Here is a 24,558-nt window from a genome sequence, read left to right on the forward strand (position 1 = left end):
CCCACAGCCTTCTATGTCTTTTCTTGAATTCTACTTTTATATAATTTAAGACCTAACCATATCAAACCTATGATTCTATGATTCAAATGGCCTACAAGAGTCTGTGCTTATGGCCTCTTACAAAAGTTGTTTGTTCAGTTGTCCTCAGAATTCTGTGAAAGTCGTAGATATTATTTTGGCTACATTTCATGAAAGCATTAACTTAATTCTATTATCATAAAACTTGTTAAAGTCAAGGTATGTTGTGCCTGCTGCTTTTGCTCTATTCAGTAGGTCTTGGTTTTCTGAAACTGATTCTTTCTAGCTGGGTTTCATATTAACCCTGATTAATGACTAAAACTCCCTTGAGTATATAAGTCTCTTTGATTTCATTCAGTACTCTAGAATTACTGAAGTTTTTCCAAGATATTTTCCATTTACTCTATGGTAATGACTATATAGAATAGTGTGACTCCTGTTATCATTACTGAAAGTGTTTACCCAGCTACATTATCTGTCAAGTTTGATTCTCCTTTAAAAAATGGCTTCCATTGGATCCAATTCACTGAGCATTGATAAAAAAATAAAAACAATTATAAATTGAATTTCCATGCAAATGTGGCCTTTTCCTTACTCTGCATGAATGCACATTCATCAAACCACTATGCCTTCTTGTTGGCAGCATACTAGGAAAATAACCAAGAAACAGACATGTTCTAATTGTCTTGATAGTTGTTGAGGTCAAGATTCATTTTCCCCAAGAAATTTCATAAAGGTCATTAGAGAGTAATGAAAGTTTGCATTTCCTGCTTATGAAAAAATTGTTGAGTAACTCATTTTCATAAATAGGTCTCTGAAGAGACAGATTCATATATCCGTCAACTGTAGAACAAACTACCTCTTAGTTTCTCACTCCCAGAGGATTTGAAACAATTCTGGCATTTATAACAATCATTTGAGTCAATTATGATAATAAAATATTAAGTGCTATGGTAATGCACAAGAAATACTAGCTAATCTTCACTCATGCTTAGTCTTGATGTATTCCTCTCCAGAGTTCCTGCCTGCTTGAGTTTTTCAGATAAGGGATATGCTGAGTATTTGCACAGAATTCAAGTAAAAAAATTTACTATTATTATTTAATCACATCAATTAATTGTTCAAAGGGGTTTACTTTTGACATGTCCATGTATGCATAGATGTGTTTTGATCAAACTTACCACATCTATCCCTCTCTCCTCCCTTCTTCCTTCTCAGGGTTTTATTGTTTGTTTGTTTTTTCACACATGAAAGAAAACATTGTGAGCACATTCTCCTTTCTTCACCCTCTTCATTAGCTTTGTCTTTTCCTACTAGTTCCCATATCAGATATTCACTATCCTAATATTTATTTTTGTTTAACAAGTGTTCATTGTCCAACGAACATTGACCATATTACACGTGCATATGTTGTATTTATTTTTTGTTTATTTATTGTTAAGGTGATATACAGAGGGGTTACAGTTTCCTATGTAAGGCAGTGAGTACATTTCTTATCCAACTTGTTACTTCCTCCCTCACTTCCCCCCTCCCTTATTCCCTTTCTCCACTATGAGTTATACAATTGTTTACACCAAATGGTTTTGTAAATATTGCTTTTGGAATGGTTTGTCTTTTTATCCTTTGTCTCTTGATTTTGGTATTCCCTTTCCCTCCCCTAGTTCTAATACATGTATATACAGTATCCAGGGTACTAAAATCACATACAGTGATCGCAGGGGCAAAACCACTGAAAGGGAATATGAGAGAAAATAAATAAAGAAAAAAAGGGTATTGTTTCACATGGCATGTTGAAAATAATTACAACAATGATATACCACTTGTGTCCATAACATGGAGTTCATTTCACTTAACATCATCATATGTGTTCATATGGGCATAGCTATTGGGCTTTGTGATCTTCTGCTATGACTAACCTTAAACATGTACTAATTATTCCCTATGAGGGAAACCATAGCATCCATGTTTCTTTCTTATCCAACTTGTTACCTCCTTCCTCATTGTCCCCCACCTCCCCCTCCCCATTTCCCTCTCTCCTCCATGAGTTGTACAGTTGGTTTACACCACCTAGTTTTGACTATTGCTATTGCATATGCCATATTTATATAGCTAACCTGTTGTTACCATAAGACCAGATGATATGCGTCTTGCAAAATCTATCGTTCGAAGGATTCATTATGATTAGGCATTGGTAAAAAACCTTATTATCAAAACTTATTCCAAGAATGCCATTTGAGAGTGAGCCAAGATCATGGAAACTGGGAATCTAATGAGCATTTCTGTTATTAAATGAGCAGAGCAATACAGAGGATTACCATCACTGAAATGTGGGTTTCTCACACTTTCACATTGCAATCACTCTTATCCTCAGTCATTGTGCAGACTTCCATATCATTCCCACCACTCAAAATCAGACTCGAGTAAGAATTAGGGTTCTTTTACTTTCTTTCTTTATTGTGGTGGTAGTTGTACAAGGAGTTTTTTGTTGTTGTTTTGTTTTGTTTTTGGGCCAGTCCTGGGTCTTGGACTCAGGGCCTGAGCACTGTCCCTGGCTTCTTTTTGCTCAAGGCTAGCACTCTGCCACTTGAGCCACAGCGCCACTTCTGGCCATTTTTTTCTGTATATGTGGTGCTGGGGAATGAACCCAGGGCCTTATGTATACGAGGCAAGCACTTTTGCCACTAGGCCATCTCCCCAGCCCCATGTACAAGGAGTTTTATTCTGACATGTCCATATATGCATAAAGTGTACCTTAATCAGAGCATGCTTCATTGTGCCATTTACTCGTATATATCATAAAATATTTGATGACATTCACATTGTTGAATTGTCTTTCCCATTCCCATTAGTACCTGCACACTACTCAGGATAATTGTTTACACCTTTCTAATACTTATTTTTGTTAAAGTGAATGTTAATTTGCACAAGGGCTTCACTATGGTATTTTACATATGTATACAATATATTTATGTGACTGATCCTATTATATATGTATGTATACAAACATATATATATTCTGAATGTGTTTCTATTATAGATTGACGTTATACATTCTGTATGTTTATGTATATGCTTATTGTTTAGGTCTAACAACCACGTAAGAGAGCAAAATGTGATATTTATCCTCCTTTGTTAAACATGATGATTTTCAGATTCACTGTATCCCTTGTAAATGACTCAGTTTTATGTTCTTTATGTGCCATTGGGCCATTGTGTGTGTGTGTGTGTGTGTGTGTGTGTGTGATATGTCACATAGTTGTGGGGCATCTGAATTATTTCTGTTAGTTGGTTATTGTAAATACTGCTACAATGAACATAAGGTGCAGGTGCTTTTATTATATGTTGATGTACATTCCTTCACATAAATTTCCAAGAGTGTAGCATTTGACTATTTTAAAGCTCTAGATTGAGAATAAAACTACCCACTTGTTTGTCAAGTTCACAACCACTTGAACTATGCCCACAAGCCCTTTATACTTGAGTAATTCTTTTCAGATAGGCTCTCTCAGTTTACTCTTGAGGTGGTCTTAAATCACAATCCTCCTATCAATGCCTTCTACCTTGTTAAGATTTCATGTGTGAACCACCACACTCAGTTTGTTCTTTAGAATGGAGGTCTCAATAACTTTTGTGCTGGGGCTGGTCTTGGACAGCAATCTTCCAATCTTCATCTTTCAAGTAGCTGTGGTGACACATTTGAGTTACAGTACCTCGCCAAATCTTATAATATATATATAATATACAAATATTAGAATTTCTTCAACTGCTTAAATTTGTTTTAATTTCTACATTCTGTTGAACTAATTTTTGTTAAAATATGGTGATTAAGTACCTTCACTATCTCTGTATTTTATCTGAGAAGACTGGAAACTGTGTATACAGGTATTAGAACTAGGAAATGTAAGGGAATACCAAAATCGAGAGACACAGGGTAAAAAAGACAAACGAGTATAAAAGCAATACTTGCAAAACTATTTAGTGTAAATCTACTGAACAACTCATGGGGGAAAGGGGAAAGGGGGAGGGGGGAGGGGGGAATGAGGGAGGAGGTAACAAACAGTACAAAAAATGTATCCAGTGCTGAAAGTATGAAACTGTAACCGCTCTGTATATCAGTTTGACAATAAAAAAAAAAAAAGAAACAAGTTTTGGAGCTAGGTGCTGGGAGTTCATGCTTATAATCCTAGCCACTCAAGAGGATGAGATCTAAAGTTCATGTTCAAAACCAGCCCAGGAAGGAAATATCTCCAGGACTCTTCAATTTGAAACAAACAAAGGTGGAAGTGAAACTGTGGCTTAATTGGTAGAGCACTTCTAGCCTTGAGAAAAACTCCCAAGAACAGTGCCCAGTCCTTGAGGTCAAGCCATGCACATTCACATTCACATTCACATTCTCTCTCTCTCTCTCTCTCTCTCTCTCTCTCTCTCTCTCTCTCTCTCTCTCTCACACACACACACACACACACACACACACACACACACACACACGAAGCTTTATTAGTATCTGAGGACCAGTAAAACAATTGCTAAAGGAAAAGAACAAAGAAACCAATGTATTAATCTTGTAGAATGTAAATTAATATATTTTATAAATGTGGCACTAGCCTCAAAAATTTGCTGAAAATTGATTGCTAGTTAGTCTGTGATTAGAAAATGTCACAAGAGAAGTTACATGGAACTAGCACCTCATTGAGTGTCAAACTCTGTGTGTATCTCATTAATTTGCTCCTTGAAAAAATAAAGATCAGCACTTTCTATTCATTAGGAAATTAACTACAGACAAAAGGAAGATCTTCAGTAAGCAAAGAGAATATACAAAAAAAAATAAGAGTGGTAGATAATTATGTCAGTAAAGAAGAAAATGCTAACAAATAGCAACAACAATTAAAACAATAAGAAATATGCACAGCTTTTAACAAAAAAATTCAAAATTAGTTCATGGATTCAAGTTTCCATTGTTGAATTTATTCTTCTAGATATCTGAGAGAATAGTGCCTACACACATACTCCTTTGAATTTCACCTAAAATACAGAGCTACTTACATCATAGATCTTTTTCTATTATGTTACATTTATATTTTCCTACAAATAAAGGATGGTTTCTTAAGATGTGCATACACACACACACACACACACACACACACACACACACACAAATCTCCTGAACATTCCAATTAGTTATACATACAAGAAGTCAAGATATATGTACTACAGATCCATCATCCTTGTATTTATCCTAAATTCCCTTGTAGCATATTCAGAGTCAGATTACAGACAGGAGCAAAATCATTGATGAGTCATAGCCCATTAATTTGGATTCTATTGAAGTCAATTTTCCATTAATATTTTAGAAATTAGAAACAAAAGTAACAGCTAAATGAGTAAGAAAACCATAATGCCGCATTTCTGTACAAGTTTCTCTACTACTGTGAAATGTTCTACTTTTACTTAGCTCTGTCTTATAATGTAAAGTCTGGTTTAGCTGCCTACTCATGAGTAACAGTGACATAGTCTGGTTTATTTATCCATCGAGTTTTCTGGAGAAACTTTACTACAGAACATTTCCTTTAACATCAGTTTATTGCTATTGCTTTTACCATCTCCTGACAACTTGAATAAACACCTTTCTTTATGTTGCCATTGCTGAAAGGGAAGAGCAATGTTTATGGGATATTCTCATGTTTCCTGCTGAGCATTTTTTTAATGAAAGATTTATACTTTTGGCTCTGCATCTCCCTCTACAAAGTTCTACTCTGTATCATTTGTTTTGACCTCCATGACATTTTCTATTATCCTGAAACTATTAGAGTCTTAGTACATGCTTTTATGTAAAAAATTCTCAGGAATACAATTCTTTTATTATTGATCAAATACCACCACAAAGTGACAAGTTCAGCTATGATTCACTGAAGCATACTTAATATAGATAATCAATATACACCACAAATAAGTGAAAACTTCTTATCACAAGAACCTTTGCTCACTAAGGTTTCTGTTAAAAATAAAAGATAATCCGAACAAATAATCCCATTTACTTAGGTTGTTAGATTACCTATGTTTTATTCTGGTAAAAGTACTATATACTGGGAAGTGTAGTGTCATTTTGGCCTCAAAATACCATTCTCTTCTTTCTCAATGCCTTTATTTTCTATTTCTACTTTTGAAAGGACTCTGGTTTATTTGAAGCTACTTCAAAGGAAATAGTTATTACTGTGCCTTTGAGATTATGAAAGGTGGTATGAAGGGAGTGTGTGGCCACAGCCCTTTGCCAGCCTTGGTCCATGCCTATCAGGAGATGAAATTCTCAGGAAAGGACCAAATCAAGATCTGGCAGACCAAAATATGGAAACAACCCAGATGCCCCTCCACAGACAAATGGATCCAAAAAATATGGTACTTATACACAATGGAATACTACATAGCGATTAGGAATGGTGAAATATTGTTATTCTCAGGGAAATGGTCAGAACTCGAACAAATAATGTTGAGTGAGACAAGCCTAGAACACAGAAAACAAAGGGGCATGATCTCCCTGATATATGACTGTTAACAAAGGGAGACGGAGAGACAGTAGAGACCAAGTCTGTGAATACTGTATATGTTCTTGATACATTGTATATTTCATATATGTCTACCTGACCTAGACAAGGGATAGAAAAACAGGTCGTAAGATATCACAAGAAATGCACACACTGCCCTACTATGTAACTGCACCCTTTTTGCGCAACACCTTGTAAAAAAATTTATGTTCAATTAATAAAAAAAAAAAGATCTGGCAGAGACAGTGTCAGGTCCTTGCCTATGTAAAAGCATTTCCATTTATGAAATGTCTTATAGTTATTGCATATGTCTCTGAGCATGTTATATATGCTATGATACTCTTATTCATAAAGACCTTTAATGCAGATAGGGAAAAAGGTAACTTAAAGTGGATTATGATGGAACAATTTCAGAATTTAAGAGTTTTATCAATGAGAATACTTGTAAATAGAAGACTGAAAAGAACTCTTAGTCAAGAAAGGCCATGTAGAATCCCAACTTTTACCATTCACTAATCTTCATTTGTATAACATGCATCTTTCTAACTGCCTATCAGTCTTGTAAAGAAGGCTAAATGTACATGAAATATTTGAATATAATACCCGAGATAGTCTAGGATTAGAAAATTAGTTCCAATATAACTGGTTGGTTTTTCTATTTTGCTTAAAGAAAAAAAAAGCTTGCTGATGAACCTAGTCAATTTTGCTGTAAATGTTCAAGGGAAGTTCAGAGTAACTACCAGCACAACAAGAAGGAAAATCTTTTACATAGGAATTGAAAGTGATTGATTGTCAGTTTGGATTTCTGGGGTTAGAATTTCCCTGTCATGGGTGAGATGTGAGAGCAGTCCTAAAGCAACCTGTAGAACATTCTGGGATAACACACTTTCAGTCACAAAAGTTGGCCCTGCCAGTCAATCACCACCTTATATCACTTTCTGGACAGAAACTGAGAAGGTTAAGTTTATACTGATGATCTTTATAGCAGCCTACTCACACAGTGGCAAAATATAAATATGTTAATTCTCCTGAATCATCCTAAAGGATTTCTGAATGGGTATTTCAGTAAGACTGCCAAGCAATCACAGAACTACTGCCATAATAAAAAATAATGTTGGATGACTTCAATTGTATTCTTAACCAGTCAGACATGAAAAAGTTTAGAAATGGGTTTTGGAAGAATAAACTAAGTGGTCAGAAAATTTAGTGACATGGACATAAAACCCATAATATATAAAATTCTTTATTCATTGGTTTGTTTTTCACAAGTTTTTCATCCATATCCAAGATAGCAATACATTTTGTAGTAATTTATTCATATCCTCAGAAAATCAGTCTACATCATATGTATAATAGATGAGTGCTTTCTCTGGGAGAGCCACAAAGGCTGCTCACTGCTTTTTCATGGCTCGATTTGTGATGGCTGATGTCTTTCCCTGTTTTCCACTGTGTACCATCTCACTTATTGTTTTTTGGTCTGTTGGCTTTATGCTTCCATGGTAGCTTTTCCTGGTGCCTGTTTGCACAGGCCTCTAAGGACCCTTCCTAAAGGAGAATATTTTGTTACATGTATGCCTCAAGAAGCCTACCTGCCTCTACATTACATGTAGGACTTGGCCCACAAAAAGCCCACGGGAAACATAAGCACTGGATGACTGTCTGCTCCTCTTCTGGAGCAGAACCCCAGAAATACAGGAGAGGTTAAAAGGCCATAGTCCTTATCAACATATAGGAAATACTCCCCCCAATCTTCACAAAGTAATAATAATAACCATCACCACAGATAGGTAAGCCTAGTCTGTTACAGACAATGCATGCTTTCTTTCAGTTTGGAGAAAACTAAAAGTAGACTAGAGATAATGACAGTGAGAATATTGAGTTGCAATTCTATGAGGCTTTATGCTTTTCAAAGTGCCCTTGCTCATAATATCCCTTTAAACCATATTTCTATTTCTAGAAGAAACTGATACTGAAACTGATATAATGTTAGCCTAAGAAACTTTTAGACTTTATTAAAAATTGTATTAGTAAAAGTTACTATCTGATGTCCTAGGATGCTTTAGACTGACTCACTTTTCCTTGTCAGTTTTCCATGTGCTTTCTTGCTCACACTTGCTCACTCACACAAGATTCTACTTATGTCCTTACAATAGGAACTTTTCCATTTGAACCACTCCGTAGCCACTTTGTATACTGGTTATTTTCAAATATATGTGTGGTTTAATCCTAAGGAAGGCTGCATTATGTTCCTCCTATTTTTTACTTTCCTGACTTGCTAGGCTTATTGGCACATTTCACTATAGCCAGCCATGGTTCTTCTATAGCTAGAATGAGAGGAGCAGGCCAGCCAATCCACTCACCGTCTCTTCTTTTAGTTTTTGTTTTTTTAATTTTGCCCTAAAACTACCATCCTCTGATTTCTGTCTCCCAAGTAGTTAAGGTTATAAATTTGTGCTATCATGCTCCATACATACTGTCTTTTGTAAAGAAAAAAATATTCTCACAAAAATCTAGAGGTTTTTGTTGCTCATGCTTGTTCATTTATGAAAGAGAACATTCTTATGTGGCTACTAAATCATTATCTTCCTAAATAATTGAGTCTTCTCAACAAATTGTATTTCAAAATTTCCAAGTTAAGTTCAGCATTAACTCTTCTATTAAAAATTGTGAGAATAAAACAAACAAAACACATTCTTCAATGAGGTTTAGAGCCAGCCTAGGCAGACAAATCTGTGAGGTGCTTGTGTCCAATTAACCAACAAAACAGCAGGAACTGGAGAAATGGCTCAAGTAGTAGAGCACCAACTTTGAGGAAAAAGCTGTAGGAGAACACCAGGTCCTATGTAACCCCCAGTACCAGTACAAAACAAAACCAAACTTGTGCTTTTCAGCCCAGAACACTTGTTTTCAGAAACAAAGTATCAGTGCAACAAAAGTTCTAACTCATGTGATCTGACCACATGCCACAAAGAAAGGAAATGAAGTAATGCTTCAAGGGAGGAAGGGGGGGGGGGGGGAATCAAACTAACTACATTGGCAAAAGAAAAAGTTAGCATTTCAGCAGGTCTTCAGGGAAACTAACAAGAGCTTCAGATTAAATAAGTAGAAGAATTGGGACAGGAGCTTAGAGTTATATATAATTGAGTAGTCTTAGTCAAAGTGTATTCTGTTGATCATTACTAGAATTCTGGCTCTGCAAGGTGGTTTGAAGTCTTTATTGCTTGAGGGGACAATCCAAGTCCCATGAGAGGCTAACCTCTGCCCCTAGTGCAGTCACACTACCCCAGGTAATTACCTTAATTTGGGGGTGATTTATTCTGCAAGGTTTGCTGTTGCTTGAGGGAAATTTTGGTCCCTTGTCATAAATATGTTCATCGATCATTCCTTTTGTTCTGAGAATCCAAGCGACTAGATTTAGGACAATAGACAAAGGCCAGAAATTTCCAGATACCGTTTTTGGGGTCTGGAATAGAATATCATGAAAGTTGTTAATAAATTCCTCAGTTACACACACATACATGTGTGTATATATAGAGATATATAAATATATATCGCATCATATTTGACATGGATGAGCCAGCATAGTTACCAGCAGTGTTTTGAACTATGTTTGCCCCTCCTAAAACAGTTTCTAAGTTGACTGTTACATTAGAAAAGTCTATATAAGTTTATATGCTGGTAAGTTTATTTGCTCTTTGTTAACTACTTAAACTTATTCCCAAAGAAGAGGAATGTTTTTAGAGATTGCATTGGCTCCTCAAATGCATCCAATCAGTACTTCTGCAATAACAATACCATTTGGGTGGTGTTTATATAAAATATATTTCTGTTACATTCATTTATTCTGAATAACAGCATATTTACTGACCAATTTCATGATCTTTTCTCTCTCCCTTTCAGATGGCATCACAACATCTCTCAAGAGTCAAATTTTTAGTTAGTGGTGTTAAATTACATCCTAACACTGTCTGGTTTTATATCCTTGCTAAGATACTGGGGAGACTTTAAGTTTCTCCCTATGAACAGGGCTATTACCTTAATGACTAAGAAATAGGAATCTCTCAGATGCTGTTCCTATAGTCAAAGAAAATGAAGAATCAGCTTCAAAAACAATATAACTAAAGTTAACTCCTTGATTAGGAGAATCTTAGCTCAGATCCACATTAGCATTTTACAGGGAGACCACTGATGAGTTAATTTATTTTCAAACTTTAGAGAGCCAACTGACTTTAGTGGTGACGATTTGATTCATAAAAACTAACAATGCATATCCTCCCAAAGAACTGATCAGAATACAGAACTTTTCTTTCGAGTTCAGAACAATTTAACATCACATATACACTATGTACTAGAGATAAAAGCTGTTTGTTGTCACTGTAAAGTAACAATCCTACTTTAAAGGAAATGAGAAAATACTTTATTCTGAGTTGGGGATGCGTGGTCCTAGTTTAGGGATACAGAAAATCAAGCCAAGCTTGCATGGTATGTTGACTTGCCATGGAAGATGTATGAATTTTATACAATTTTATACAAAGTCATCAAGCAATAAATGTTCTATTTGCATAGGTAGGATATCCAGTGGACAGTGGGCAGAAATGTAGAAAACAGCTTTCAGCTGCTAGAGAACTTTTAGCTTTGTGGTTGTAGAACTACCAGGTCGGCTAAGATCTGTGGTACATTCCAACATTATCTAAAACATATAAAATAAACACACTATATGTTTAAAGAAATAAAACTGGAAAACCAGACACTCGTTGCTCTGGCTTGTGTAAACCTCAGCTCTCAGGAGTCTAAAATCTTGAGGACCTCAGTTCAATGCCAACCAGATCAGAAAATTTTGGCAAACTCCATTTCCAAGTTACTCAAAAATAAAGCCTGGATATATATATATATATATATATATATATATATATATATATATATATATATAAAGCCTGGATATATATATATATGTGTGTGTGTGTGTGTGTGTGTGTGGCTCAGATGATAGATCCCAGTCAAACATGCAAGCAAACAACCCAACAGAGCAATCTTGAGGGCCTGAGTTCAAAATACTACAAAAATAAATAAATACAAGGAGAAAAATATATAACTGGGAATTTAGAATCTAGAACACAATTTTAAAACATCAAAATTGACCACAATATACATATATATATTAACAGAAAAACTACTTTTCTCTATCAAAAATCAAATAATTGGATTTTAAAACTCAATTAATAAATATTTAATTTAACATAGTTCAGCAGAGCAACAGAAGTTACCCCAAAATGCAAATGAGGATGTCAAACACATACAAAAGAAAGATATTCTTTACTTTCCTGTTGCCAACATCGTGTTTATCTGATTTTTACGACTATGATCATGTCACATGAGGATTTCTAGAAATCTTCATGAAAGAACAAACTCTCCTCTCAGTTTCCATTCCTTGCATCTTTCAAAGATAACTAGAGTCACTAGACCTTTGATTTTTTTTTTTTTAGGGTTTCACCCCTTATCACTGTGAAGAAACAAAAAAGGCGCATCATTTAATTATAGAGCATTTTTATTTATTTTCAAATTTGTTTCAAAGGAAGGACTTGGAAAGATTAATAAAGGCAGATAAAAATAATAATGTCAATACTACATATTGACTTTGGTTGAAAAATAGGAAGAAAAAAGACAAGGGCATAAAAAGGTAAATATTAAATTGTATGCTATGTATCTGGTCTTGGTGGTTCATTTCTGCAATCCCAGATACTCAAGAAGTAGTATTAGAAAGATCACAGTCCAATGCTAGCCCAGGCAAAAGCAGTAGAAAATATCTAAAATAAAAACTAAAAGGGAAAGTACATGAATTGTGCTGAAGAACTTGCCTCAATCCACAGCAATGCCTTCCTTCCAGAAAAAAAAAAACAAAATATTTATCATAAACAAGCACAAGCATGCAAGAGCATTATTTCTATCTTTTCCTTTTCCCTTCAAACATTTTCTTTTTTTCTTACTTTCCCCTCAAGAGTTTCCTACGTTCATTCTGCCTTGACACTTGTGCTCTCCTATGAACTGGGGCACAAGTGCCTTAACTTTTCATTCCCTCACCACAAAGTTCTTTGAATCACATTTTCTCCCAAGCTCTGACTTTGACTTCTTTCCCTGATCCTCTCAAGATTAAATGGCCCAGGACACCTCACAAGCTTTTTCCATGCATTGCTTCTCTTCTCCTCTTCCACATTCCCTCCATATCCCTGACCTATCATTTCCCTCTGTCCTGCTTCCCCTTTTCCAAGTCGTTTTCTCTAAGACTCAATCACTTATCATTCAAATCTTTCTAGCTCTTTTTATGCATCTTCCAGAAATTTTCTGTACTCAGAGATACAGCTTGCTCATCTCAATCATTTCTTCCCTTTCAGCCTCTTCCTTTCACTTACTCTGTGAACTACTCTTGAGATGTAACAGAGAAATCTTTTCCAACTACTGGACAGGATGTCCGTCTCACCTCCAACTCACAAAGTCCTGCTGAGCTCAGTCCTAAATTCAGGAAGTAGAATGTTATCAGCCTCATTTTCCCTACAACTAGCAGTGTCAACAGGAGATGGGGCACTAGTTGACTCATTTGACCTAGAAAACTCATTGATTGCCTCTGTTTCCTTGAAGTCCAGTTGCTGACTTTGTAATTAAGGTTATGATTAGAAGCTCTCTTTCATTTTAATTCTGAAGATGGCACTAAGCAAAGCAAACATTTACCTCCTTCGTATTGCCCCCCCTTTTAATAGAACTCTTTTCACCCTAATAATTAGGCTTTCACATGTATTAGACTGAATTCAGAGGAGCACTAATATTTAATGGTTGGATAAGACAGAAGTTGTTATAAAATGCCTGAGCAGCACTGAATTTAAAAGAGAGCACTTATGCAGAATGTGATGACATAAAAATACAGTGTTTACTGTACTCTCAAGAAGTCAGCAAGATAAGTACTTAAAAGCATTGGTTGAATTGACTGATGTGGAAATAATTCATGAGCTAAACCAAAAAATACAGTTTAAAAAAACCAAGCTTCCTAGTGGAGCGTGGTGGCGCAGCCTGGAATATGAAAGGGTTAACAGACCAGCATGGCTTTCTACAAAGACCATGTCTCAAAAACAAACAAGTGAAAAACAAAATTCTTTTGAAGTCTAGTGTTGAAAAGGTAAGTTAGGGGTAGTTTTTCTTGCTTATGAATTGTTTTCTTTAGGATAATTAAGACTATTGTCTGTCTTTCCAAGTAGACTTTTAGTTCCTTAAGAAAAACGAGGAATCTTCTTATTCTCTAGATGACTCTTATTGAATGAACTAATTCAACAAAATATTAATTAATTTCCTTATCTCTAGAGGAAAGAGTAGGTATATAAAATGGCTTTAAATCTGACAGGATATTCTTAGAGTCAATTTTCATGAAAGATTTGTAAATTATAAAACCTAGAGAATTGGGTGATCATTGCTATTATTTCTAGAGCTTAACTTTAAAACTAAAATAGAAAAGACATCCCAGACTGTTTATGATTTATGGCAAATGAATATTTATCAACTATAAATGCCCTGGAAACACATAAAAATAGGCCATTACAAAATTAAATCATTAAGGATACTTTTTCCAATTGTTAAGACATTTAAAGTGATATAGGTGTGAGATAGGAAGAAAATTTACGATGTACAAAGCTATACTTACTTGGAAAGAATGATAAATAAACTAGTGAGATTAGCACAGGAGAGTTTCAAGCTGTTAAATCTACTCTAAATTATTAGCAGAGACAAGCAGAATGTATTTTTAAGTTTTAATGATTCTTTTGAAAGAGTATTTATAGTATTTACTCTTCTGCACAATGTTTTATGATTTATGATTCTACTAAAAGATAGCATTCGAGTACAAAGCTAATTTCCCCTCTTGTTGCATAAACCTACTTCTATTTTATAGAGAAAGGCAAATCTTGGCCTAAAAAGGTTTCCTGATTCTTCACTCCAAAGACTATCTTCTGTTTGGGTAAACAGACTTCATTAGGAAACAATCAAAGTCATTTTAAAATGCAAGATGTAGCAGAGGAACATATTGGTACAGATAAGCTACAAGGATATAACTTATAATTGTATGAGTCTCATAATGTCCATAGATATTTGAGGTGAAGACAAAGATTGTCAAGAATGTATATGTTCATGCACAAGTAGAAATCCTTGTATTACAAGAAGGTTATATAAGGACGTTATACAGTGACCTGTTTTTTCACAGGAAAAGCACTAACAGGTGTAAAGAAATCCTCAGGGCTTTGGATTTTTTTCTGAGCTGTACAGATACTACACAGGATGAAAGACCCCTGCTTTGACATGGCTACAAAGGACAGCAAAATAAACTAGCTCACTACTACTGAAAATCACATTATATCCTGAATCATTAGATGATTTGTCTTTCTCCAGTTTCATTCTTGTCCATCTTTCCTGGATAATACTGCTAGAGGGATCTTTGTTCAAACATAAATCTGATCATGTCACTCCTTGTGATATCTTATAAAGTCATGGCTCACCTCTTCAGAATACAATACAAAATTAGGTTGATACACATAGCTTTTCATAGTATGTCTCTGACTAACCTTACTCCTCTTATCTATTCACAACTGTAAAGGTTGCTAGTATGTTTAATTAGCCTGAGCTTTCCATTACCATTTCCTATAATTGCTCTTCCCCAGGTCATAATTATGTTTCTTTGTTTTAAAATTATATTTTATTATCTTTAAGCAATTGTACAAAATGATAACCATTCATCTTGTCAGTTTAGGAGGCTAATGTATCTTGATCAATATCACTTTCTCATTCTCCCTCATCTCTCCTCATACTACCTATTCTCTCAATTTTCCTAGTTTCAAAGGATATGCATTTAAAATTAAAACTGAATTCTCACCCTCAGTCTCTTTATTTGTCTCCTGCCTGCCCTTGAGCGCCCCCCCCCCCCCAGCCCTCTCAAAAAAACACATTTCTAGTACCAAATTCCTGGTATTCATTCTGTTAGACTGCCAGTGGGTTGTTCTACACTGCCTGGGTTTTGGGGTTTTCTTTAAATTCTTCCAGATTTATCTTTAGCAAGTCCACATACAAATTCTTTTTGTAAATTTAATATGCATTGTAGTTCTTATCAAAACTTCAATTATAATGCACTCTTAGTTATTTTAGTCTTGAAATAAAACATATGGCAAAAGACATGTTTAACAAATTTCACAATCACAGCAAGTTATGGATGCCTCAGAATGGTCTCGCGATGGAATCAATAAAAACTGCAAATGTCTTGCTAGTGGACAGCATTGGAAATAAACTCAGATATACTTTTATAGTGAAATAGTAAATGGCTTGCACCGTACAAATTGAAATGATACAAAAATGTATATAAGTAGTATTAAAAGTTGGCTTGGAAAAGGATTACTTCTGAGCAATAAAGTATTCTATGTGCATAATTTAAATATATACTATTTAAAATGGATAACATATTATATCTAGATATTTGCCTATTTCATCTAATTGGTCAACATATATTCTAAAAGATCAATATGTAGAAAAATCTTTCTGGAACATTTATGTAGAAAAATAGGGATTTGTGTTGTATTTAGATGTATAATTTATAATAAAAAATGTTCTAGTAGCTTCATAAAATGAGTCATGTACTTGTAATAAATATGGGTAAACAAGCTGATGGTACTTGAATTCTTAAGCATAGAGAGCAAATAATTTTAGAAACATGTATTTTCACCTATGTATGTTCAAGTGTATCTTATCAACACTTAAGAACTGAAGAGACCAGTCCTGCTATTTTAAAACGTCTTTTTTAATTTAAAAAAATATTTCATGGGTGCATGAACACTTCTTAAAAAGGACACAGAAGTCATCAGTTGATTCCCTAGAAACTAACTCATGGCTACTTCAAAACTCTCAGAATGCAGAAATGAAGATCAGGATGCTGAGGTTAAATGACTGAGCAGTCACAGGCAGATTCAATAGCGTTCTTGTATACTCACCTCACCAGAACGAGTAGTAAAGTAAAAACAAAAGTAATAGAAACCATCACTGGAAATTTGGCTATTTATTCTTGAATCTGACTCTGAAGGATTAGACATAAAATGTATGTTATCCTTGATTCTGGTTTTTTGTAACAAAATATTTTCCTACAACTCTCATTATTTCTAAAAATAATTCTCAATCATCTTCAATGAGTGTCATAGTGCATCATAATGTTTCTGGTTGTTTTATTAACTGTAAATGATTTTTTCTATGCATTAGTTCGTGAACATTATCTTTCTCTTTTTTCCCCCTCTACATATTTTTTTTTAAAAAATTAACTACTTCAGAGAATGAGCATAATAGGCAGGTATTTTTTAGCCTGTATAACTGGAAGAAATGTCTACAGGCTAATAGAGCAATTAAATCTGTCCTGCTACGCCACACAGCAGTAGAGAAAGGGGACTCCAGGACCCAGGGCACCTGTCTTTCCTCATACTTGTTAATGCAGCTTTGCACAAAACAGATATTTTATTCAAACACTGCCTCAACTCCTGCTGCTTGTTCTCCTCCAATTCAAATGACTTGCCTCTGTTTTGTGTCATAACAGTTGGTTTATGGAGAAAATATTATGATCCCGTTATCCATGAGCTGCCTTCTAATACTGTGATAAAACATTGGAACTGCCTGATTTCCCATCAAAAGCTTTTAAACAAATGTTTGGTTAACTGGCAGCAGGATAGCACATTACCAAGGAGAATGTAGATGAATATCTGGAGGACCCCTCACAAGAGTGAATTGTGATTTGAATTTACCTATCTCCCCTCATTCCCATCAGTACTGGTGAGTGGTATGCTCATCTGTAGAAAGCAGTCTCAGTTTTACTCAAATCATACCTCATTATCTACCCTTCATGGTTTAAAGTCACTATCCAACTCACCAGCAGTTCCTTTTGTAATATTTGTCCATAAATAAACCTCCCCTTCAATTTAACAAAGACAAAGCTCTAGATGAACTCTGTTCAAACTGAACATAGTATAATTTACTTTTCAATTTCACACCCAAAGATTCTGTAATGGAGGAATGTGGGCGGTTAAGTTTTCAGTCATACCAAATGGGTTTTTAATATTTAAAATCCATCTGTTTACTTACAAAGAGTAAATGCCTGCAAATGAGGCTTCTAAAATGCAAATGAAGAGCTACAAGACTTATTTCTGCTTGGGAAAACTCAACACTTTTCTGACAAAAGGGAGTAATAATAGCTCCTGTAGAATTCAATAATGTTATAAATGATGTTTGATCCAGTAGTGCATGATATGTGTATGGGGATATCGACGTTCTTCCTGTTTGTTACGACTGCATCATGAAATGCCTCATGAATTAGAGGAAAGGGAGGAGATTCAAATTAGTGCAGAACTTGCAAACAGTCGGCTCTACCAATTTTAAGAACAGCTAATAGACTCGGGAACGAATAGCTTTCATTAGAAGTCATGGAATACTAAGGTCTCAGCTTGGTTATCTTTCTTACTAGAATTTAGCCTTGTGCTTTCTTTCTTTCTTTAAAATTTTGAGAAATGAAAGCTTACTCTACTTTAACAGTTATTTTTTCTTGCAATTTGTGATTTCATAAAAGATCGAGTCAATGGCAAAACAATCTATCAATTATTATAAGTGGGTGAAAATGCAAATACTGTAAATAAAATACCAGCAATGGATTTTTTCATATATGCTAGTACAGCTTTATTAAAAGTTACTTAGCATTAAAACTCAGCCAGGTATGTTCTCACTGGTAGACTTTATCAGAACCCCTCAAGTGTTATTAGTTGACAAATTTGGCACTAAATTATTGTTCTACCTACTGATTAGAAGGAGATCATAAAAGCCCTAAGTTCAAATAATTCCCTTTTAGTTGCTGAAAACTGAATATGCTATTTCAAGTAACACATTTGCTATTCCTTTGAAAATACAAAAATACAGAATGGCCAAGCAGGCAACTCTGTTCTCATTTATGGAATCTTTAGCTTGGGTAGAAAACTCATTTTCCTGGGATCAGGGTCTAGGTTGCTGGACCTCATGCTCCTTTCTCTTGTGAAACCATCATCTTTGGCATCTATCTACCTTTTTAAAAACGGTTTAGCTGGAAACTGATTCAAGGGCACTTCACTCTTTTCAGTTGTTCTATGGCACTTGTGTAGGTTTGGGTGCAGAGGAGCTGGGAAAGGAAATATAATTTCTAGTTATCAAGTTATCAACATTTTGAATAAAGTGAAGCATAACTCTTGGGGAGCCAATTAGGCTTCTGTGGTGCACAGAAGAGCTAAAGCCCTTGATTCATCAAGTAAAAATCTGCATGCAAAACAGCTGAAAGCTGGAAGCTGGTGGCTCATGCTACAGTCCTAGCTAGTCAGGAGGGTGCAATCTGAGGATGGCTGTTCAGAGCCAGACCAGGCAAGATAGTCCAGGAGACTCTTATCTCCAGTTAACACCCAGGAAGCCAGAAGTGGAGCTGTGGCTCACAGGGGGTAGAGCACTAGTCTTGAGCAAAAGAGCTGAGGGACAGCACCTGGGTCCTATGTTCAAGCCCCACAACTGATCCTCCCCCAACCAAATTTTTTTAAAAAATTAGCTGAAGAGTTTATCTACCTTCATGTTTATGGGTGCTCTTCCTGTTCTAATAACATTGACTCCTAGGAGAAAGTACCAAAGATATTGAGTTTTAGCAGAAGTCAGTTTTTCTTTCCCTCCTTCCCTTTCTCCCTACCTCTCCCTCTCTCTTCCTTAAAATCCACTCGCACCAATCCTGACCACTAAATTGATGAAACCTGCCAAGTAGCTAAATAGCTTTCTTTTGTGAGTTTGACAGTTTTGTATTTCTTCATGCTTAATCCATCATGAGCATCTATAGCTATCTTAATCAAGTTTCTGGTATGATATCAAAATATCTGAGGATAGGAAACTTCCTAAGACAGAAGTTTTATTTAGGTCATAATTCTAGAGATTCAGGGGCCAGTGCTGGCTTAGCTCTGGTAAGGACTTCAAGGTGCATGTCAGAATCCTAATAAAAGGAAAAGAGCATATTTTAAAACACAGTGCTGTAGTAACTTCCCCTGTTGTTCCCCCAGTCGACCTAAGGACTCCCCCCTAGGCTTCACAATTTAAAGATGTATAATTTTTCATATTGGCACACTGAGGACCAATCCTTTAAACACAAACTCTTTGGGAACACACTCAAACCATATAAAAACTACAGCAGTGGCTAATTTCCTTTGCATTTCTTCCCAAAAATAAATGATAGGTTCCCTAAGTCCACATTTGATTTGTACAGCCAAAATTGTATCTAGGGATTTAAAAATCTGAGCATCTTGAGTCTAATTCTATTCTAATTAAAATAACACTCATTCAATGTTTGCCCCATGGGTGTATGTTAAGTGATATTAAATTTGAAAAATAAGATCACCCTTAGCGCACAGGTGGTTTTTTGTATTCTAAAAAGTGAAATGGGAGAAAATATTTTTTTGTCTTCCTTTGATCTTCAGAGTGGCCCAATAGCTATCTCCTATATTTCCACTCTGATCTTGTATTGACATCTTAAAGCTCATCTTTAATAGTGACTATATTCATTTAGTCACTCCCAATATTGTTACTCATCTCCTTTTCCAATTTTTCTGATTTTTTCCAATTTTTCAGCTCCCTCATGAATTCAACTTGCTTTCAATCACTAAGTGCTTAATTTCCTTTCATGTACATGCATATTTTCTGACTCTCGGGAATCTAATTTTGTTTAGCTGGGTATTCTTTAAACTTATCAGTTGACCTCATATATGGCATAGGTAGTGACAATATTAGAATCATCAAAGATACTATCTAAATTCTACCTAGGATATGAATATCAAAAAGAAAATCATGTCTTCAATGACCACTTTCCTGCCTGCAAATTAACACTATTAATATATAAAAGATCTGAGTGATAAAATGTTGTGAAACTCTTGGTTAAAATATTAAATATTAACATATTTTTAATCAAAAGGCAGACACACTATTTACTCACTAAACACTTTTTTTTTTACCATGTCTGGAATTGTCAATTCCAGAGAAGATGAGGAAATATCATTCCAGGTCAAGCAAACATTATCCTCATTAAGAAATCAAATTGAATTTTGCAGAGCATCTGATTTTCCTGCTTTAAAAAAAAAAAGCTTTAAGGATTTACTGTTGAAAATAAGCCTACATTCTATCAATAACCAGGTCCATATCTGGCTCCTGATAAATATGAGCTTTTCTACATTTCTATGATATGCATATGTACATATATATTATTTATGTCACTTTTTTCATTTTATTTCTTCCTGTATGTGTATATGTAGAGAGGGAAGGGAACTGGCCTTAAGGGCAGTTGCTCTATAGGCAGTTCCCATATAGATAGGTTTGTTTCCTTGCCTGATTGCATGCCTGAACTTCCACTAATCCGGTTTCGGCTGGTATGACTGGCATGTTCCACCACACAAGTTTTATTGCATTGAGACATGGTCTTACTGACTTTTCTGCTGAGCAGGTTCCAAACCTCAATCCCCCCTTTCTTGGCCTCCCAAGGAGCAAGATGATAGATGTTAGGTATAAGCATGCAGCTATCTATGCATTCTTATAGTAATACTTCTATAAAGCGTAGAAAAATCAACATCACAATTATTTTCCTTTTTGGCTCAAGACCAAAGGCTTTCTAGTATTAAAATATTAAATCATAGACATATGTATTATTTGTTAAGTTGAATCTCAAGATATATTTCACAATGTTATGAATTTCAATTTTTTGTCTTTTTTGTAATTTTCCTCAAAGTAACATAACTTCTTAAATCCAAAAGATTAGTTTTTGTTCGAACAGTTATCTATTGTGTAACTGTAACCCTTCTGTAAATCAGCTTTACAATAACAATTAAATTTAAAAAGAAAGAAAAATCATCTAAAACATAATTGATTTCCAAACAATCTCTTATGTTTTAATATTGTCCAACTTTTTTTTTCCCCAATCCTAGGGCTTGAACTCAGGGTCTGGAAGCTGTCCCTGTACTTCCCATGCTTAAGGCTAGCACTCTACCACTTGAGGCACAGCACCACTCCCAGTTTTGGGGGAATTTTTTTGAGTAGTGTATTGGAGATACGAATCTCATGGTGTTTCCTGCCCACACTGGCTTTGAACTGTGCTTCTCAGATTTCAGCCTCCTGAGTAGCTAGGATTACAAGCCTGAGCTACGAGGGCCCAGCTTAATATTGTCCAATTGAGGAGGTAACAAACAGTACAAGAAATGTGCCCAAGGCCCAGCGTATGAAACTCTACCTCTCTGTACATCACTTTGACAATAAATAAGAAAAAAGATTAAAAAAAGAATTACAGTATATTTTAAAGTGCAAATCTAAACATGACTATAATTCATTCATCTAAGGAAATGGGCTTATTGATGTCTTCATTCTATCTGTTTTAACAGAATGACATAGTCTGAGTGCTTTTAAAATAACAGAAATGTGTTTCTTGTATCTGGAAATTATATTAGAAACTAGAGTTGTTTTTTGTTTGGGTTCTGGTAAGAGCCTTCTTTGGGGTCTTCTTGCACTCTCTTTAGAAGTAGAGAACTCTCTGGGATCTCTTTCATAAGGGCCCTAATCTCATTCACAAGGGCTTCCCCTTCATGATCTAATCATCTCTCAAAGGTCCTATTTACTAATGCCATCACCTGAAGGGGTAGGGTTGCAACATGTTAATTTGGAAGAAACACACACACTCAGGGTGGATTCAGAATGGTTGCAATGAATAGTCTGTATTTTACAGCAAAACTATTCCAAGGAGAGTGCTTTCATAATGTCATCAAATACTGTGAAAAATATCTGCTTCATAACTGCTAAGAATTTGGGCTTACATATATATATATACACACATATGTATATTTTTTATTATCAAACTGAATTACAGAGAGGTTACAGTTTCATACATTAGGCATTGGATACATTTCTTGTACTGTTACTTTTTGGAACTCTGTATACCCTAGGATTACAATAATGATCTGTACTCAGGCATATGACTAAGAGTCACTGAACAAATGTAGCTGAAAAGGTTTGAAAAGGTTTACCCGCACACTGTCTACCTGAATATTCCTCTATCTAGACCACGAGACGAGAATCATTCTAACGTTCCTATTGAATCATCTCTTATAAATTGGTAGATGTTTAAACACAAGATTGGGGCAGATAATAGAAAAAGTGAGTATCAAAAAGCAAAATTCACAAAGATCTTTGGGATGATTGATATCAATGTCTTTTTTTTCTCCAAATCCATTAGAATACCACCTGAAACACAGGGGTATTATGCCATTCATACACGAAGATCCAGAGATAGCAAGCTTCTAGAAGTTGCAAATACTATAACCTTGTTTCAAAAATTAATACTGGATGATAAACTTGGGGTACAAAATGCCTTGACACATTGGAACAATGGTGCAAATCAAATAAAAGTAAATTTGAAGGGAAGCTATATCTAAGAGTCTAACTTCCTGGATAGATGAGGCTTCCTTCCAGATGCAGTTAAATTCTATTCTATTTGTCCAGATGCTTGCAAATAATACTGGAAAAATCAACTCATGTAAGGCTATGCAGGTCTTAATAGAACCATTATTTTACTTTAAAAAAAACATGATTTTTGTGTGTACCAGTCCACTCATTCATATTCTCTTGAATTTTTAAATTTAAGAAAGGTGTAAATAAAATAAAATATATCAAGAAGTATATGAGCAAGACCAAAGGATAATTAATTCCCCATCCTAGAAATTGCTGAATTCTAAAATTCATGAACAGTCAATAGACATATAGACTCACACATTTTCTGGAGGCAGAAACAACTAAATGTGGAAATCTTTTATGTATCTAATAGTTTATGACCCTAGGTAGTAAAAGAAAACACTGTATCAGATTTCTTTTAAATTGTGTCAAATTGGATCCTTTAAAAACACTTCAATTTTAAAAGCAGAATAGTTGAATTTTAAGTGAGTATCATTTGATTTTCTTGTTTGCACAACTCTTACAAATACAAGTGTATTTTTAGGAAACCACATTCATTTATATTTTTTTATTAAAAAGACAAAAGTAATTTGACTTTTTCATAGCTTTTACCATTTAAACTTGAAAAAAAAATTTTCTGGAAAGTTGTGGCCAAGCAGACATTGCCACATTTAGCATTGTATCAGAGCTTTTAAAATTAAGCATATTAACACTATATTTTTTAAGTGAAGTGAAACAATTTAGGGTAAATTAGCAACTTGTAGGATTATCTCCTTTCAGCCTTCAATGAAGAGTCCAAAATTGAATTGGATAAATAAATCCTAATATTTAGAGATAAGTGTGAGACTGCTATTTATAAAATATTTCCAGATGCTAATCAATGTCCTCAAATACTTCCCTATTAACATGTATTTTCATTAGCTGGAGTCACAAAATGAATGGACTTGCTAACCAGATACATCATTTGGGTGTGACACTGAGTTCTTCACAGATCCTGGTTCTATTGTCTTTGGTATAACATGCTTGCTTTTCCTTTGATTCTACAAATTACACTGTATTAAATTACTATGGCAAAGCCTGCAATATGATACTCTCACTAATTAAAATCCTTGTTAGCTCTGCACTTGGGTTAGTATGGAGAGTGATTCTTCTTGTTGCTTATTTTAACCACTGGAAAAGTACATTCGAAAGCACAGTTCAGGCTCAGCATCTTTGTGTCATTAAATATGCTTTGTTAGATATAGTAAAGAGTCTGTATTATTTTGTTTGGTGGAGAGCTATGTAACCTCTCTATAGTTTGAGTTTTCTAAGAAATGATGGTCTCAGAAAAGAGTTGATAGTCTAACTAGAGCAGTCACTTGGCTTCCTCAGACACCCCAAAATTAACAAAAAAAATTGCATTCAGATGAGTTTAATTTGTTCTCAATGCATAAAGCATTTAGATAGGACTCTGATGGCTTCCAGCTTG

General features: G+C 34.9%; 1 protein-coding gene across 1 annotated transcript in view; it reads left to right on the forward strand.

Moving 5' to 3' along the window:
• Nucleotides 1-24,558, forward strand: part of Galntl6 (polypeptide N-acetylgalactosaminyltransferase like 6) — an 837,540-nt gene that overhangs the window by 519,788 nt on the left and 293,194 nt on the right. The gene's annotated exons all lie outside the window — the stretch shown is intronic.

Source organism: Perognathus longimembris, chromosome 21 (genome assembly GCF_023159225.1).
Source record: "Perognathus longimembris pacificus isolate PPM17 chromosome 21, ASM2315922v1, whole genome shotgun sequence".
Lineage (NCBI taxonomy): Eukaryota > Metazoa > Chordata > Mammalia > Rodentia > Heteromyidae > Perognathus > Perognathus longimembris.